The sequence below is a fragment of the Rhinopithecus roxellana genome, chromosome 17, assembly GCF_007565055.1.
Source record: "Rhinopithecus roxellana isolate Shanxi Qingling chromosome 17, ASM756505v1, whole genome shotgun sequence".
Lineage (NCBI taxonomy): Eukaryota > Metazoa > Chordata > Mammalia > Primates > Cercopithecidae > Rhinopithecus > Rhinopithecus roxellana.
The window spans coordinates 54,548,255-54,567,646 of NC_044565.1; the positions used below are offsets into that span (position 1 = coordinate 54,548,255).

General features: G+C 44.1%; 1 protein-coding gene across 9 annotated transcripts in view; it reads left to right on the forward strand.

Annotated features, from left to right (window-relative positions):
- Positions 1-19,392, forward strand: part of MYT1L (myelin transcription factor 1 like) — a 542,339-nt gene that overhangs the window by 33,609 nt on the left and 489,338 nt on the right. For all 9 annotated transcript variants that reach the window (XM_030921195.1, XM_030921201.1, XM_030921198.1 and 6 more), the window contains one exon: positions 13,742-13,841. The gene's annotated coding sequence lies outside the window, so the exon portion shown is untranslated. The remainder of the gene's footprint in view (positions 1-13,741; positions 13,842-19,392) is intronic.

Genomic DNA, 19,392 nt, shown 5'->3' on the forward strand with positions numbered 1-19,392 from the left:
TTCTATCGTGTCTCTTCAGGAAGGATATGATCCTGAGTATCAGATCCAAATCCTCCCAGAATCTCCCACGTATATGGTCCTCAGAGGCCCAGGATTGAGGCTCCTGGGAAATGTGTTCGTGCCAGTGGCTTGCAAATCAAGTGTTTCTGTGTTTATTTCAGCCCCAAATTAAAAGCCAGGCTTAATCAGAGAACAAACTTGTCCTCACAGCCGAGCTGCATTAGGGCACTAGGGGGTGAGCAAGTTAAGGATGTTTTGTGGATGTTTGCTTCTCCTAGTTTCCTGCTAGAATTAACCCAGCTGTGAAGCTGGTCCTCGTTGCGTAACTAAGTGGCGTGGACGCAGAGAATGAAGCGGATGTGAGCGAGAATGAAGGGCACAGGCATCCTCAATATCCCTTTCGGTGGCGGAGAGGGAGAGAGCAAGTGGTTTTGCTTTACCAAAATTGGAGCCCCTGTTTCTTTCCTCAGATGGCTCCCAAAGACATTCCCTTTATTTTCCTGGCCGTCTTCCCTCCTTGGGAGAGCAGGAGGAGGAGGGCAATGCTTTGTGCTGTAGAAAGGACACATTTGTTCTTCCTTGAGCAGTCCCTGGAACCTTCTGGAGTGAATGCCTTTGAGCATCATGAGTGGCACATGCAGCTGTTGGCACGGCCAAGGGGAGAGTGGAGACAAGCGTGAAGCATTGGAATGGTAGGAATCCTAAAACCTGTCTCTGGGGAGAAGTAAGTATGAACTCCATGATCCATCTGCAGAATAGCATGTATTTGGTGGGAATCTTGTGTACTGGTAATAGCAGATTTCTGCCGAATTTCGAAGCACTAACGCCAGGGCCTCCTCCTGGTGGGCCTGGGATAGGCCTGGCTTACGCCCCTGTGCAGGTGTCCCATCCACTTGAACTTCTGCCCCACACACGGTCCCCCGTCATGCCATCCTGTGGTTAGGAATGTTCAAATGCAATTTCATGATGCTTCCTACTTGAGCTGAGCAGGAAGAAACGACTCAGATCAGAAATCATTTTCAAAACCTCCAACGGTCACGACTTTACTGAGAAGCCTTGGAAGCAGAGACTCAGAGCGGAGCCATGGGTAAGGGTTGTGTGCATTCTGCGTCACTAAGATGGGAGGTCCCCTGATACTTGCGTTGTTACTGGCCCTCCCTTGAATCGCGGACATTGCAGGTGGTTCCAGTTGGCCCTGAAGGGTCCCTGGCTTCCTGCAGAGACACCTGGGAAGGCAGGTGGTTCCAATTGGCCCCAAAAGGTCCTCCAGCTTCCTGCAGAGACACCTGGGAAGGAGGTGTTGGCCCAGCTGCTGTTGGCACTGCCCTGGGACTAAAGCAAGCATCATTTGTTTTCTGTGCACCAGGGGCGTTGCCATGAGGAGCCTCTGGGGTGCTGGCCAGCCCTGCACACACTGGTGAGGCCCGGTGATGACCTGCCACAAAGAGGCAAGGCCCGCTCCTGATGCAGTGTGCTGTGTGGTGTCTCCAGGCCGAGGCTGCCCACCAGCTTCTCTTCACTAGAGGGATGCATGGTGCCCTGGGGCAGCAGGAGGCAGCACCCGCTCCTGAAGTGTCTCTCCTCCCTGTGTCCCCACTGACCCGAGGTACCACGGACAGAGTCCCACACACCCCTTTCTCACTCTCACTCCCCCCTGTCTTCTCCGGGAGTTAATGACATTAGCCAGACAGCATTTCCAGAAAAAAACAAAACATCTGCTCCACTGCTGAAATACTAAGATGGAAATAAAAAGCCTACACCAGCCCATACACAAAAATCTCGATATGAATTACAAAGCTTCTGTTTATGTTTTTTAATTTCTTGAATAAAAGGAAAACCTTCAAAATGGAAATAGTTGTCACTGCGAATCACTTTTTTTCTCCTAGAAAAAAATGATCTAAATGGGACTAGTGACACTTGACCAAGAAGGCCAAGCATTGTTTAATAGAGAATCAGCCTCTTTGGAATCAATTTCTTCTTCCACTTGTTTTAAAAGGCACTCTTTCCTCTTGCCTCTTAAATAGCTTTTGTTTCAGGAGCAGTGACAGGAGGAAGTTTAGCTGCACCTCAGGTGACTTTTATAGCAAAGCTTCTCAACCACCCAGGGTTTCCATTTGACTGGCTCTGGCTTGGTTTATAGACACCTCCTTGAAAAATAGAATAAAATTGTCTATATTTTCTATATTTATCCTGCTGAGTTTTTAAAATGTAACTCTGCTTTTGAGTTGCTTGATTGTATGTATTTGGGTTGCCAGCCTTTGGAATCTCTCTCTCTGGCTTTATTATTCTCTCTCTTTCTCTGCCTTTACTCCTCTGCCTCTCTCCCTCTGTCTCTCTCTGCTACCTCCCATCCCCTCTCTCTCTGTCTGTCCTCTGTCTCTCTCTCTGTCTCTGTCCCTCTCTCTCTCTCTGCACCTCCTCTGCCCCCCGCACCCCCACCCCGCCGCCACACTCTCCACATTGCCTTTGGGTTGGTTTTCCGTCCCCCATAATGCAAGGCACTGATGCTCAGGGAGAATCTCTTGCAACAGCTGGGTGGCAAAAGAAGCTGTCCGGCTCTGTGGCTTCACAGCGTAGAATTTACTGAGTGGACAGCACCCAGCAGAGGAAATGGTTCTCAGGAGACCTCTTGTTCCTGGTGTATTGCCCTTGTCCCGTGTCCCTGGCTTCAATGCAGCATGAGACCAGTTTCCTCTGCCTGGAATGTCCTTCCTCATCCATCTCTTCCCACTGGATCATACTCGGGCTTCAGAACTCTGCTCCTGGCTCCTCTGTCTCAGCTTCCTCTTTCCTGAGCTCCTATCACATCTGCTCCGAAGCCTCAGCACGCTTTAGTATCACAGACTGTGATCAGGAAAAGACGGATCATAGATTTCACACCATCCAGCATCTCTCCTAATTCAGGGATTCTCCGGAAATCTTTCCTGGTGTTCACCTGCTGATCCGGTCTCTGCCTGAATACCTAGATTGAAGGGGAGATCATCACCTAAAAAAAAAGAACATCACTTTTAAGTGCACATTATTGATCTCATTTATGCACACTGAATGCTTCTCTGTCCGGAATGTTAGCTTCTTGAGGACAGGGACTATTGTATAATATAATGTAATATAATGTCTTCTGCAGTACCCTGCCCAAGGCTTTGCACACACTATTGCTTTCAACAGATACTTAATAATTGATTTCTTCTACAAGATAAACAGTAAAATGAGCATCAGATGACACTTGAGTATTAATGGGCTGAATGTTTATTCCTAGTGACATGTGACTTAGATACCCTCAGCCTCCCCAGGAAAAAGAACAGGCAGAAAGTGAAGCAGATTTAACTTGGTTTTGGTCTCGTGTAGAATGAGGTAATTTCGACTTCGCCGTCTCCCTTCTCTTTCCTCCTTCCGTTCACGTCTCGAATGGCAATGCAGTCTCCAGCATGTGTTCAGTGGCTTCAGCTGAGCCTTGCTGGGCTGCCTGGCCTCAGATGAACTGCATCAGGCATGGGCATCAGACGCGGCTTCTGGGTGATGCTGTGCTGAGCTCAAGTCAAAATTCATCTGATCTCAGTCCCTGCCAACTCTCTTCCCCCATTCTTTCTAAATTGAAACCATCCTAAGATATGCAACAAGGACAACCAGGCTTTTGTTGTGCTGGGGGCCTGGCATAAGCTGAGAGGATGCCAGGGGCTCCCCTTACCACAGGGCTCCCCTCGGATGGCCAGTTGCTTTCTAAGTCTAGTCAAGTGACTGGGGCACCACCCGTGAGTCGCTCACTGTCACCTGTGCCCAACCATGCTTGTCTCTCGGCCGTTCTCATCTTCCTCATTCCTCAGGGTCTGAGCTGTCACTGTAATTTAATATTTTCCACTGACAGAAGAAGATATCTTACAGAACCCAGATTGGTTTTTATTTTTTTCTCTTCCTCTTTACTCTTCTCTGTATTCTTGCCACTACTTTTTAAAGCATGACCATCCAATTACACTGAAAGCGGGGGGACCTGTCCTGCCCCCCATGCTGGTGACCATTGCCTTCCCATGGCCGATGCTATCCAGAAGCATCCTTCAGAGGCATGCCAAGCATGGAGCAGGCTGGCATTCTTGGAACTGGGCATGAACAAGCCTGAGTTCCTTCCAAGGATCTCGTCCCACATCTTTCCTTCTGCTTTGTGCATTTTCAAAACTGTCTGACTCCAGAGGAGCCGGAAGGAGAGAGGGGGCCGGTCTTGTGCCTGGGGGTTGGTGTCCACCTCCTGCCCCAGGCCGAGGGGCAGATGCTTCCCGGGAGGGCCAGGGCAGCCTCAAGCAGAAGCTTTGGCCCTGCCCACCTAAGGGACACAGACACACCATCTTATACCAGTTACTACTTCCTTGAGGGTGTGTTTTGTTCCCCAGGGACCCCCTCAGGCCCCTCACCTGGAAGCCTTCGTCCTTCTAAGCTCCACCTCCTTAGCTCCGAAGGAAGCCCTGCTCCACCTGTGTAGGAGCAGTGCTCACTGTCACCCTCCACGCCCTGCTCCTGCAGACCTGCCTCTAACCGAGGGCGCTCTGTCCTCACGGGAGCACAGTCTGGGGGGGAATGGGGAATGAGGTCCTCTCTCTATCTGCAGTACCTGAGCGCTGGGGATAGAGCTCTGAAACCCTCACCCTTCCTTTTTCCTTAGTGCACTTGGCAGGCTCCCCTAAGAAGACACAGGTATTTTCTTTCCCTCCTCGGTGCTGTTCTTGTTCTTGTTCTTATTCCTCAGCCCTTTGGGTTACAGAGAAGACGGACACAGCTGCCATAGTAAATGCCCCACGAGGCCGGTGGCACCTGATGCCAATGGCGCTTTTGAGGCTTCACCTCCCGGAACCACTAAGCTGGGATCCTCTGGCTCCCGGAACCACTAAGCTGGGATCCTCTGGCTCCTGGAGCTGCTAAGCTGGGATCCTCCAGCTCCGGATGCCTCCAGGGTGGCTGTCTTGGACCCAAATCTAGAGCCTCTATCTTCTTGATCCTGCCTCTATGACTTCAGATTTACTCTGTAAGCAGAATTTGCAAATGAAACAGAAACATGCAAGACAGAGGAAAATGTTCTTTTGCAGAGTGTGTTTCAGGGAAAAGAGCGTGCCCTGGTTCCATATCTCACCAATTTCCACAGATCCGTTCCTCTCCTATCCCACTCTCCTTATCCCAAATGTCTTTCTGATTGCTCTGTGTACAGTCTTGGGGTTAAAATGAACTAGGGAGAATAGTTTGTCAGATACAATTTATCCAATACGTCTGATTTCGTGGAAGCAAACTTGCTTGTGATATTGGGATGTAGAACCACTTTGTCTTTTTTAAATTTACAAACATAAACTTTGCTCTCTGTGTGACTTGAGCACAGTGTTCTCAATGTGGCTTCCCCAGGCTGGGACCATGAGGGCCACACAGACGGCTATGTCTGTGCACCTGTCCTGGCAGGGCCCCAAGCTGAGCCCCGACAGGGTAGGGAGGCTGTAACCGCGCGCTGACGAGCCGCCTCTGGGTTTGCAGTGTCCTGTCCAGAAACCATGTCACTGCTGAGGGCAACATGGAGTCCTTACATCCACAAGAAAATAAAAAATAGCAAAGGAAATCAAAGTGGGGAATTTTCCCAACATTTCTTTCCATAGCCAAGCATTAAGTCTTTTGTGCATTTCACAAGGACTTTTTCTCCAGTTTCAGGTTTGTTTTCATGTAAGGTTTGGGAGTAGAATTTTTATCCCAAACCAAGGAGGCAGCAGGCCAGCCTGTGCAGCACCGACTCAGCTTCAGGAGAGGCTGTGCAGGGCAGTCTTCAGTCTTTCCTAAGCCACCATCCCCAGAGCTGCAGGCCCCTGCACCTGCCCCCAGTCACTCTGCAGGAATTCTCACATCTGAGGACAGCAGAGCTTCCACCTGCCCTGCTCTCTGCCCCTTTTGCCTGGGAAGATTCCTTCCCGCTGCACACCAACAGAGGGAAGCAGAGCCCACACAGCTGAGGCCCAGGCTCAGAGAGCAGCGCCCTGGATGGGCAGCCCTATCCGCTCCTTTCAGCCCAGAGCACAGCCACCTGCCCCGCCCTGCACCTGCGGGCTATTGAGCCCTCCTCTGCACTCTTAGAATCACACTCTCACATCTCGTGAGATGCTCCGGAGAAAGCGAGGCTGCGAATAGAAATACTAAAAATTATCAAATACTCTGTGAGACAGTGACTTTTAGATTCTTTTCAGACCTGGTCCTGTGGGCTCTTCTAGTACAAGAGCTGGTGCCTGGGGGCACAGGGTGTGTGGGTCGGGGAACCAGGCTGGCTCGGCAGCTGCACGTGGCAATGGAGGCTGCTGTCCACCTGCAATGGCACCCAGCCTCGGCTGTGCAGAACCCGACCTTCCACACAGGCCGGGGCACCAGGACTCAGAACCCATCACGCACCCCGTCTCCTCAGAACAGAGCAGCTTCCTCTTGTTTGTCCCATTAGCAAGTATGTCGCTTTTGATTTTCACCTTCCAGTTTGTGTGATTAGCTCCTTCAGGACAAAGACCTGAACACTGTCCTGTGGGCCAGTCTCCTGCCTCCCATCCCCAAGAGTCACCTCTTCCATTTCCGCGGGGAGTAAAGGCCTCTAGATTAAATCTTCTTCTGAAGTCATGGGCATGGGGCTTCAGTTCCAGCTCCAACCTGTAAAATCGTGGGCTTATCTAGCTAATTGTCCTGAACCCAGAACATTTTCATTTTATATCATACAGAGATTTAAGCTCAAATCAGAAATCACTGATTTCATAGTCAGGAGGCAGGAAGGCTGTACCGTGGCCGTGTAGCTAAAACCCAGAATCACAACCCTTTTTTCTGATTTTTTTCATCATTCTTGCTTCTTACCCTGCTTCTGTGCCTTGTCTCAGGGTTCTCAGCCTAGGAGAGTTTCATGTTGCTCTGGGTTCTTCCTTAAGTAAAAGCATAATTTGTAGTGAGTTTCATTTTTTGCCTAGCCTTCTCCTTACATAATCTAAATTGATTTTTATAACGGCCCTAGAAGGCGAGTGGGCTGGTGTTGTCAATGTTTTATCTTTTTCCTCTTTCTCTAATGGAGGAAGTGGTTGTGCTGTGAAGTTCATACAGCTAAGAACTAGCAGAATAGTAATTTAAATCTGGACATTCTTTTGCTAGTTCTGGGCATTTCTTTTGAGCCAGTGTTTCTCAGCCCTGGCTGCACATCAGGATCACCGGGGGGCCTTCAAAAAACTACTGATGCCTGGACCTCACCCCAGACCCACTGGATCAGTGTGTCTGTAGGCAGGGGTCAGTGCTTTTTCAGAGGCCCCAGGTAATTGGAATATGCAGCCAGGTCCAGGAACCGCATCTTTAAACCATGTTCTTTTCCTGCCTCTATGTCAGAGCATGTGGGTGTGTGTGGACTGGGAGCATGGACGCTAACAAAATGCTGTCGTTTTAGCCTGTAGTTCTTCCACTTGGCTGGCACATGTGATGAGCAATTACGTTTTAATGACTCTCTTCATTGTTATCTTTATGCCCACACCAGTGTTGTATTTCCTTAAAATGTAAGTCCTTTAATCATACAGACTGCATGAGTGTAACATGTTCTTGCTATTACATAGCATGTGATAAACACACCAGTGTTGTATTTCCTTAAAATGTAAGTCCTTTAATTATACAAACTGCATGAGTGTAACATGTTCTTGCTACTACACAGCATGTGATAAAGCACCCTAGCCTTCGAGATGAGGTCACCCAGCGACTTCAGACTTGCCCGAATAAAGAACCTTTTTAGAAACAAAAGCAGACAAAGGCCTCGCTCCTCAGACGGAAGTGGAAGCCAGGGCTCTGGGCCTTTTCTAGCTCCCTCTCCTTGCAGATAAACACTTGCTCCATCAGAGGCTGAGGGTGACCATGGGGCCCTCAGATATACAGAGCACAGTTCCAAGACAAGGTTCTAGACTTGAAACGAGAAATTCTGACTTTCTCTATGGCTTCTCTGCCTGTGTCCTGCAATTTGTGGCTGTGTGGCTGACATCATGAGCTCGTGTGGCAGCGTTGTGATGCCGAGTTGCCAAGGCCAGTGTCAGAACGTAAATACCGGGACTCCCACTGGGGATCCCAGCCCTGCCATGGGGAGGTCCTCCCCAGGGAGCAGATTTCTTCTCAGCACACACTCCTCTCCTTCCTCCACCTCCTGGGATCTGCCTCCCGGGAACCTGCCCTTGCAGTCAGGGCTGAAGTGAAGTCCTGTTTATACCGTGACACAGGTGAGCTGGAGTTTGGGGATTTCTGACTGTGGCTATTAATTGGATCCACATCTAAATCACTTAAAATAGTCTCTTCAGACAATACTAAGAAACTCACCTAATGTCTCAGATATCAAGTGCTTTAAAGTATCAGTCGTGCACTCACCCCATTTAGATAGAGGATTTTGGTTCTATTCCACTTAGCCTGTTTTTATTCCATGGGTGGTACCAGTGAGGGGGAGTTACATTTGTTTGCAGAACATCAAGCAGTGGTACAAGGGCTCTTCTTATTTCAGTCGTATGGAAGGAAGACTGTTCAAGTTAACACAGCAATTGGCAGGTTGTTATGTTTTTCCATTATTGTTATCATAGGTATTGCTTTATGCTTACATATTTGCGGATTTTTTTATGTAAGCCCAACTTTTCTATAAGATATTTGTAAAAATTAGCTCACTATGTGAAACTAGACAGGCCTGAAAAATGATAATCAGCTAATTAAAAATTGTTTTTAATTAAGAGTATGAACCACTATACTACTACCATGCTTGAAGTATGAGGTAAAATAGTAAAAGCCTAAAAATTGTAAATAAGTAAGCTTGGGTGCATTTAAATAAAGCTTTTTGGCCAACATGCAATAAAGCTTCAAAGTATATGGCAGTGTGATTAATAGAGGATAGTCCCACCTTAGCCAGACAGGGCCACCTATTGGGATTTTCTCAAGGTTAAGAGACAGGCACCACCCTCTGTGGTCTTCAGTCTTACTCTGCTGTCAGCGGAAATTTCTGTCTGCCCAGACAAGTGTCATCATGGGCTCTGTTTGGTGATAAGGAATCTTGACCTACCGCTGACATCATGAGCCACAGAAGCCTGGAGAAAAGCTACTTAATATGCAAGCCTGTGGCTTATATTGAAGGGTAGAACATTTTTATAATGATAATTATCTTGGAGAAAATAACTTTTATTATTAAGTAGCTTTGAGTTAAGAAGCTATCGAAGAATATAAGCCTGGCATTCCTGAGACTGAATTGAATGGGTTATATTGTTCTCTAGCAAGGAGGTGTTCAAGCTGAACATGTGTATGTGGCTCTAGTCTGATAAAAATCCAAAGTGTAACTCATTGTGAAATTAACCTAATAACTGATACTCTAGATCAGCACTGTCTAGTATAAATATAATGCAAGTGGAAGAACTACATATGTGATATTACATTTTCCAGTAAATGTTAAACATAATTTAAAGAACCAGATGGAATTAATTTTAATAATATCGCTATCTAACCTAAATATTATAATATCAACAAGCAATCAATACATAATGATTAATGAGACGTTTTACATTGTTTTCATGCTGTGATCAAATCTTGTGTGTATTTTACGTTTACGACACATTTCCAGGTAAACTGCACATAAGACTGGTGCTCGCCCTGCTCTTCTCATGGGCGTGGAGGACCCAGATAATAAGAAACACTTTGCTCAATTCTTCCCAATACTTTGCTCTGTCTGGGCATATGATGATCTAATTTTTTAAAAGTTCATTTTAGTTGCATTGAGGTTTGAGTGTGGTATTTTAAGAGTGCTTGCTGAGAAATTAGATGGTCAGGATTCCAATCAAACCCTACTATTGACAAACTAGGTGATGTCAGACCAGTGATGTACCTTCCCAGGGCCTCATTTCTGTGATCTGTGAAACTGATGTTGTCATGTATCTACCTGGTCATGAGAATCAAATGACAATTCATATTTAGTACTTAGCACATAGTCTGTATGTTTAGGTCATTATCAATATATCTTCCCTGTCTCTAGAAATGAACTATAGGGTATCAGCAAATGAGACCAGATGATCTATCTAGGGATAAATCTGATGTCTGTTTGAAGAAGCCAAAAAAGGGGGCGAGTAAATATTCTAGAATGATCTGTGTACCCCACCAGAGAGTTCTTAATGTCAGCCCTTGTGTTTAGCTATTACTCTATTTAAATCTCCAGTAGGTTAAATTCCAAATTTCAGACTGAGCTGTAGAGTTAGTTGGGCTTAATAGAGTTTGAGTTTCATTGCTATTACAATTTCCATGGAAAGGCGAGTGCTTCTCTTCTGCCAAAAACGTGGTGATACCAACACAGAAATAACTACAACTTCGTCTAAAAGACTATGTGAAATAACTATTAATTAACTAGAATATCCATATGAATTTAAAAGACCAAGCTCTTACTGAGAAATAAAGCTGGATTTCAGAGGTCAAAAGGAGACTCTTAAAGATGATCTAATCCATTATCCTCATTTTGCAAATGAGAAAGTCACTCTGTGCTCCTGAAATTGCCACTTTCCCATCTTCAGTAAACACAGTATTTATATTTCTTCAATGATTTATTTTTTTAAAAACACTGGGACTGACTCACGCTAGTTAATTTTCTGTAAATCACTTACTTTGGAGCATTTGAACAAGTCTTACGTCCAGAATTTTGCACCAGAATGCTGGTGATGCTTAACAAAATGTTAAAAAGATGATGGTCCTGATGTTAAATAACTTTGTACAGTCAATTTTTTCAATACTTAAACATTTAATACCTAAAGTCTTATAAGTTACTTGAGGATTATCTGAATTTTTAAAAAGGATGTTTTTGTTTTTGTTTTTTCTTCTTCTTTTTTTTATAGATGGAGTTTCGCTCTTGTTGCCCAGGTTGGAGTGCAAAGGCGCAATCTCCGCTCACTGCAACCTCTGCCTCCCAGGTTCAAGCGATTCTCCTGCCTCAGCATCCGGAGTAGCTGGGATTACAGGCATGCGCCACCATGCCTGGCTAATTTTCCATTTTTAGTAGAGACGGGGTTTCTCCATGTTGGTCAGGCTGGTCTCGAACTCCCGACCTCAGGTGATCCGCCCGCCTTGACCTCAAAGCAATGGCAATTTTAGATGAAATCTATGTGTGTGTGTGTATATGTGTGTGTCTCTGTGTGTGTGTGTGTGTGTGTGTGTGTATCTGTGTCTCCCTCTCTTAGGTGATGATAACAGAATGGGACATAGAACTTAGCGACATTGCTTTGACACTAAGTCTCTTCCACTCCCTGCCTTCGGGATTTTGTGCATCCTTCCTGCCTTCTGCAGGTGGCCTTCCAAGTGCAGGTGGGTGGGGAGGGAAGCCTGCCATGGCCTGGTGAAGTTCTCCAAATCCAATGCCTGGCACTTTAGGTAGATGTGTTGCTGGCACTCTTGGCCGCAAATGATCTCTCCTGCTGTGCCCAAGCGTAGCAAACTATGTGGGGCCACTTAAACCCATTAGACCATTTATTCTTGACTCACAATAGGCAAGCACACTTTAACCCGAGTAGAAACTAAATTTATTGTCATTTTCAGTCGTCAAGTAAAATCCCAAGACCAGATATTCTCATAAAAGTTTTCTAATGGGTTCTATGTTTTATTTTTTTCAATTTGTTAGAAATCATTGGAAACTTGATATCTGCATTACTTCTTTTAAAAGCGTATATATATTTCATTTGATTTTAAATGATCTAAGATGCTCTCCACATTTTAGTAATGAATGACATTGTCCTGGGAGAGTCATCAATTCTATCTGCAAAAGAGAAAGTTTCTGTGTGTGAGCCAAAGCATGTCACAAATGCTAAATGTTTCCTTTTAGAAGAATGAAGAACAGGCCAGGCACAGTAATCCCACACCTGTAATCCCAGCACTTTGGGAGGTCGAGGTGGGTGGATCACAAGGTCAGGAGTTCGAGACCAGCCTGACCAACATGGTGACACCCCATCTCTACTAAAAATACAAAAATTAGCCGGATGTGGTGGCATGTGCCTGTAGTCCCAGCTACTCATGAGGCTGAGGCAGGAGTATCACTCGAATCTGGGAGGCGGAGGTTGCAGTGAGATGAGATCACGCCACTGCACTCCAGCCTGGGTGACAGAGTGAGAGTCCGTCTTAAAAAAAAAAGAAGAAGAAGAAGAAAGAAGAAGGAGAAGAAAGAAGGAGAAGAAAGAAGGAGGAGGAGGAGGAGGAGAAGGAGGAGGAGGAGGAGGAGAAGGAGGAGGAGGAGGAGGAGGAGGAGGAGGAGAATGAAGAAAGAACAAAGAATTGGAGTATTGGAGGGCCTGAGAAACTGGAGGTCAGCCTGGAGCAGCAGAAAGCACCCTTGAGTTGGGAAGAGCTGGTTTTGAACCCCTGCTAGGCATGCTCTAGCTCTGTGTCTCCAGGAGTTAGGCAGCATCTTGAACCGACGTGCAGGGAAATAATAATGCTAACTTTGAGGATTAAGAGAGATACTGAACCTGCAGTGTCTGACCTAGCGTGTAGCTTCTCAGCTAGATAGTCGGTAATGGGAGTGATTGACATGTGTGCTGATCTTACCATGAAGATCCCTGCTCCTCTCTCACCAGGAACGTGTCACAAAATAGAAAGTATGGCTTCTAGGCAGGATTGGGAAGACCCAGAAAGGGGAGGGCATTCCAGGTAGAGGTAAAGAAATATGCAAAGTTGAAAGCATAGAAGAATTTCATGTTTCATTTTTCCTCCCACAGAACTGCTAAAATTGGAACGAATATGGTTAGTGGGTAGAAAAAGTTGAATTAATGTTCCAAAGGAATTATTGTCCTTTTCTTCCACCACCCCAGTTTTCCATGTGAACCTAGAAAATAGGAAATACGGGAAACTTCCTGGTCTGCGCATGGTTCTTTACTTCTATTTTTTAAACACCTATTATTTTTCACTGTGGCATTAGTCCTGATACGGCCTTAGATAGGCAAGCTGTGTGTGAGGTCCTTATTGAACTTGCATACTTTGCCATAATGCAATTCACGGTGCACCCCTAAGTCCAGAACCTTCTCTTGCAACTTCAATCACTGCCTGACAAGCAGCCTTTTGGGCCTGGAGCTCACCTCCAGCTCATCTCCCTGGGTTAGGCGTCTTTGTAGGGAGGACGGAGATTTAGGGACTCTCTCAAGTTTCACACAACTGACTTTGTTCTTTCATTTTTATTAAAAGACAGACCTTTATTTTAAAAGAAGTGCAACTTTGGCCGGGTGCGGTGGCTGATGCCTGTAATCCCAGTACTTTGGGAGGCTGAGGTGGGCAGATCACGAGGTCAGGAGATCAAGACCACCCTGGCCCCTGGCCAAGATGGCACATGGTGAAATCCCATCTCCACTAAAATACAAAAAATTAATGGGGTGTGCTGGCCCATGCCCATAGTCCCAGCTACTCGGGAGACTGAGGCAGGAGAATCGCTTGAATCTGGGAGGTGGAAGTTCCAGTGAACCAAGATGCCGCCACTGCACTCCAGCCTGGTGACACAGCAAGACTCCATCTCAAAACAAAACAAAAATTACAACTTTGAGGAGAAACAGTAGGAGTGTATCTAATTTATCTAAGGCCACTCCTTAGATAAATTTCAGCAAGTGTGGCTCTGTGTGTGTGTAGGGCCTTCAATACTTTAATGAGACTAGCCCAAGATGTAGGAAAACCATCCATTCCCAGTAACTCAAGAGAAAAGAGTCTCAGTTCCATTTACCATTTCTTCCTCCTCTCTGACATGCAGGGCGGGTCATGCGGAGGCTGTAGCCAAGGACGAGGTGTGTGCGGCTGTTGCCTGGACCTTTGTCCAATCCACGTCGACATTTGAGGAATCACAGCGTGTGGTATGTGAATTGCAATGGGACTTTACCACTGTATTAGGAATGTAAAGGAGGTAACTGAAAACAAACAGAACTCACAAGGCAATGGCTGATATAGAATTCGGGCAATTGGGTTCTTTTGTACCAGTAATTTCTTGCTGTTTTTAATGCTTACATGCTTCCGTTGTATGCCCTTGTCCAGTCAATTACCTATACTTGTTAAATTCATACATCAACTATTACTTTTTCTTATATCTTTCTACTGATGAGAACATTGCCTATCATCTAAATATTTCATAAATGAACTGAACCAAGCAGAGAACTTGATCCAAAAAATATAGTTATGTTTAATTTCCTAATTCTTCTCTTGTTATGCTTACGTGGTGTTTTCTGAATTTCAAAGTCCTCCCACTCCTACTCTTTCACTTGAGCCTGAGTGAGGCCACATTGTAGACACGGTTGGCTCTCTTTAAGCCCTTCAGTACCCTGTGAGAAAGTTGCCACCATCCCTTTTAGACATGAGGAAACTGAGGCAGAGGGAGGTCGGACGGGTAGCCAGAGGTGCACGGACTTCAGAGCTTACCGCCAATCAAAGCCCCATTTTGAGGATGTAGTTTCCTTTTTCCATGGACGCACATCTTTGGGAATCATTTGAAATCTATCTTAGACGTAACTGTGTAAATTTTCAGCTGCATGAAAGAGTGGCATTGACTGACCACGTGTAGGTTCGAGGTCTGGGCAGCCCTGACTGCCTGGGGACGTTGAGGCAGACTCTCAGCTTCTGTGACCTTCACTTTCTCTTCCAATTAAGAGTGAGTGGAATTGAGAAATGCTACAAATTTAATTTCCAGCAAGACTGAGAAGTAAACCAATCTGTTGGACCCAATGTCCTCTATTTGCTACACAACTAATTTTTAATTGTTCAAAAATTATACTTTTCAAGGCATCATCTCTGTACTCTCTTACTTTTGGTGTCAGTATCTTTAGCAACTTATCCTCTCAATGTCATTCTTTGCATTAACATCAAACTGCCAGAGAGACCAAGTTTTTAAACTTCTATTTTCTTTACATAATTAGCGTATGTCCATTGTAGAAAAATTGGAATATTAAAATAATAGATAACACAATTTTTTAAAGCACTGGAAATTCAAAAATTTGGTGACAACCACCATTAGTATGTTGATTTAAAATTCAAGACTGATTTCTTTGACAGTCTTCATTAAGATTTTAAATTAATGTGAGTCAAACTACCATTTGTTCTTTACTCCTTTTTCCCTTTAAGCATCACATGTATCTTTCTGTAAGAAAAGCTACTTTTTTGGGGGGGGTGGGGTGGACTCTGACTCTGTCACCCAGGCTGGAGTGCAGTGGCACAATCTTGGCTCACCACAACCTCTGCCTTCCAGGTTCAAGGTATTCTTCTGCCTCAGCCTCCCAAGTAGCTAGGGTAACTGGCACATGCCACCACACCTGGCTAATTTTTCTATTTTTCTATTCTGGTCTCGAATTCCTGACCTCAAGTGATCTGCCCACCTTGGTTTCCCAAAGTGCTGAGATTACAGGTGTGAACCACTGCACCTAGCCTGAAGAACTACTTTTCTGTTACCTTATTTTGTTCTGTTACCTTGTCTAGCATTCTACTATTATTATGGATATACATAATAATGGATTATGGAATAATTGATTATATGGATATACAGAATTCTACAGTATTATGGATATACTGAAATATACTTCATCAATTCTCTATTGTAATTTCATAAGTTGGATTTTTAAACTTTTGCCTTATAAACACGGTTTTAATAACTATTCTTCACCTAAAACCTTTCACACTGTTAATGATTTTCTTAAGATAAATTCACAGTAGAATTTCTTGATTCAAGACTTGTACATTTTGATACTTTTGAGAAGGGTAATATCTTTACAATCCTGCTGCATTTCATGTGTGGTCATATCACTGCATATCCTCTGCTATTGAAAACACAGCTAACCATCCAATGTTTGAATGGTCTGCCATTACACATAGAAGTGTTATAAATTCAACCTTAAGAGAAAACTAATCTCATAGCACAAATTTAGTTTTGTAAAGGCTAAAAATGTATTTCAAAATATCTTCTAAATTCTCATAAACTCAGCTAAAAATCTGACACTTTTTTGTTCTTTTGTTCGTATATAAAATCAATGTATGAAGCACCTACTATGTGCAATACACTGTGTGAGGCAGTGGTGACATGCAAATGATAGAACATGACCCAGCTTTTTAGAAGTCCACCTTTTAGTTGCAGAATCCACACTTATATTGAGTCTCTGATACACGGTATGAAAAGTATAATGTATTTACTTTAAAAATGAAATCTCAGTATAAGCAATTTGATACAGTGACTATTACTGTTTCTGATGTGTAACTCTGAGAATTTCGAGATCCACTACCATTAAAGAAAGCTAGGACTGTGTCCGTTATACTAAACTCCAGAGTGCACGACAGAAGCATTTCTGCCCCATGCCACCTACCCCTAAAAAGAAGCCTTTTTACTGCTTCTTGAATATTTCCAGGAATAGATAGCTTACAACTCAACAAGGCAGCTCATTCCATTGTTGGATTGTGTCAAGGGTTTGAATATTATTCAGTTTTATAATAGGCACCTGTTGTTCTTACTTTCAGCCTCTGGAGAGATACAGACTATGTCTAATTCAATTCAATGTAATGGATATATGTTAAGGATCTACTATGTTCAGAACATGTTCTAGGTTCTATGGGCTAATTTCTATTTCCTATGACAGTATTTTCAATATTTGATTATAGTTTTTCTAAATATGCAAGTTAACAAGTTCACCCCATTCAAGGAAATTGGATCATTAATATAAGTCTGCTAAATCTCTATAAAGCAATACATTTTGGCCTCAGTTGTTGACCACTTGCACGAGCTAGTTGGAAATAATTTTATAATCAATCAGGAAGACACAGGCATTTACTCCTCCCACTTCTGTACATATTACCAACAATTTTATTAAAAAGAAAACAAAAGTCATTTGCCCCACACTATTACTAGTTATGACATGAAAAATCATGCCACGTGCATTAGTTCATTCTCACACTGCCATGAAGAAATACCCGATAATTTATAAAGAAAAGAGGTTTAATTGACTCACAGTTATGCATGGCTGGGAAGGTCTCAGGAAACTTACAATCATGGCAGAAGGCAAAGCCGAAGAAAAGTATCTTCTTCACAGGAAGGAGAAGTGCTGAGCAAAGGGGAAAAAGCCCCTAATAAAACCATCAGATATCATGAGAATTTACTCACTAACATGAGAACAGCATGGGGTAACCACCCCCATGATTCAATTACCTCCCACCAGGTCCATCCCATGACATGTGGGGATTATGAGAACTACAATTCAAGAGGAGATTTGGGTGGGGACACAGCCAACCATATCACCATGGTTGTGTACATTTGGCATAAAACAGCCCACATCAAAAGATGGAAAACCTAGTGTTTCCCCTGTGGCGGCACCTGGGCAAGCCACCAGCCTTCTCTAAACCTCGGCCACTTCATCAACTAAATGAAGGAATTAGAAATCTTTGAGGAGACTTAAATTACAATATTTTATGATGAAATTTTGTGTTTGGGGTTCTGGGCTTTAGATCACAAAGCTCTGGATGCCTCTCACGTTATGGTTTGTTTGGTTGAAGCTTCCTTTCCACCTCCTGATGGGGTCTAACCCTGCTGCAATGCTGCATGCACGTGGTCACCCTGCACACACTTCTGCACTGCAGCCTTGTCCTACGAAGCTGACGTATGTTACCTGACTTCCTCCTTAAAATAACACTAGGGAAGGAAACATTATCATCCCCATTTTGAGCAGGAGAGACCTGAGGCAGAGCATTATATAATGTGCACAAGGGCAGATAGAAGAAGTTTAGTTTGGTTTAAAAGGCACCCCATAGCCTCAGCTCCTGATTTCTGTCTTATATGGAATGGGCAGGTGAATGCCTTTACTCCTCCAGATTTTTAACTCCAAATAGTTTGTTGGAGTTGGTTCACTTGGTTGTCTTGGAGATGATGCGTATTACCAAAGCAACTTTGATATGCAAGAAAATAAAGCAATAGCAACAAATCAACAATGCATAAAGCTGTGAACCAGGCAACCAGGGTATGTATGCAACGTCTAACTAGTGTTTCGTGGTGGATTCACTAAAATGACCTAATTTGACACCATATAAGCAGGAATAGTATATGTTTGAAATCCTCCTTATAGGAAGAAAAACTTCTCAGAAAATCTAATACTTTCTACTTTAGTCCACAAATGAATTTAGTTGTTCATACATGTTTTCTTAATTTTTACTTTAATGTTTTCTGACTGATGACATTTATTGTTTATTTCTTTATTTCCTCATTTCCTAATACCTGATTTTACTACTTCTTATATCCATCTATTTGAAATCCCAGATAATTTTTCTACATCAAAGCTTTCATTTCATTTACCTCTTACCCCATCCTTGACTTTATGCCATGTACTTGTCCTGCTTCTTAAATAGATAAATCACATGAGTACTGTCTGCTGACAAGAGCTTCCTACCTTTCCTAGTTTACATTCTTTGATTATAAGCAGCTAGTGAAAGAAAATCCCAGTGTGCAGTGTTGCCCACTTAAGGATATATATTAAAAACCCTTATAAACATGGAATGGCAAAATGGAAATACCTTGAAGGCTGACACTCAATCCAAAACTACCCAGCCAACAAACTTGAAGGTAAAGTTGAACTGAGAGGGAAAAGCAACCTGGGTATGGAACAGGTGTTGGTTGACATTTGAGGAATAATATTGATTCCTTCCTTCCTTCTTTCCTTCCTTCTTTTTCCTTCCTTCTTTCCTTCCTTCCTTCCTTCCCTCCCTCCCTCTCTCCCTCCTTCCTTCCTTCCTTCCTTCCTTCCTTTCTTCTTCTCTCCTTCTCTCTCTCCCTTCCTCCTTCCCTCCCTGTTTCTCTCTTCTTGCTCCACTTTTTTCTTCCTTCCTCCTGGACTCTACCTCTCTTTTTCCTCCCCTCCCCTTCCCTTCCCTCCTCCACCTTTCCCTCTTTCTCCTTCTCCTCCTCTTCTTCTTCTCCTTCTTTCTCTTCCATGTTGAATGGCTGAATCATTATAATAATTCTTTGCTATGTAAGAAGGCATTATTGTCCTCCATACTTTGAACTATCATCACAATCAGACATAGCCTTGAAATATAGGAAAAGTAGATACCATCAGCCTGTATATAATCTTAAACCACAAAACCAAGGGAGTTTTGTCCTCTATACCCAGAACTTCATAGTGGCCTTACAGCATCACAATTGTTAAGACTCTGAGAAATGGTAAATAGCTGAAACAAAGCTCCATTGAGGAGAGCTCTCCTTTTATTTTAAGAATCCTCTTAAGTAGTGTGGGGTGAAAGATAACAGCAGAGCTGGTCCAGGGCCTCCCAGATGCCGCTTGCATCTCAGAGACATAGGCTCATGGGGCAGGGAGTACAGAGCCCTAGTACAGGTATCTCCCAGAGCTGGGCAAGGGAGAGCATGGTGAAGAAGTTAGAACAAGAGAA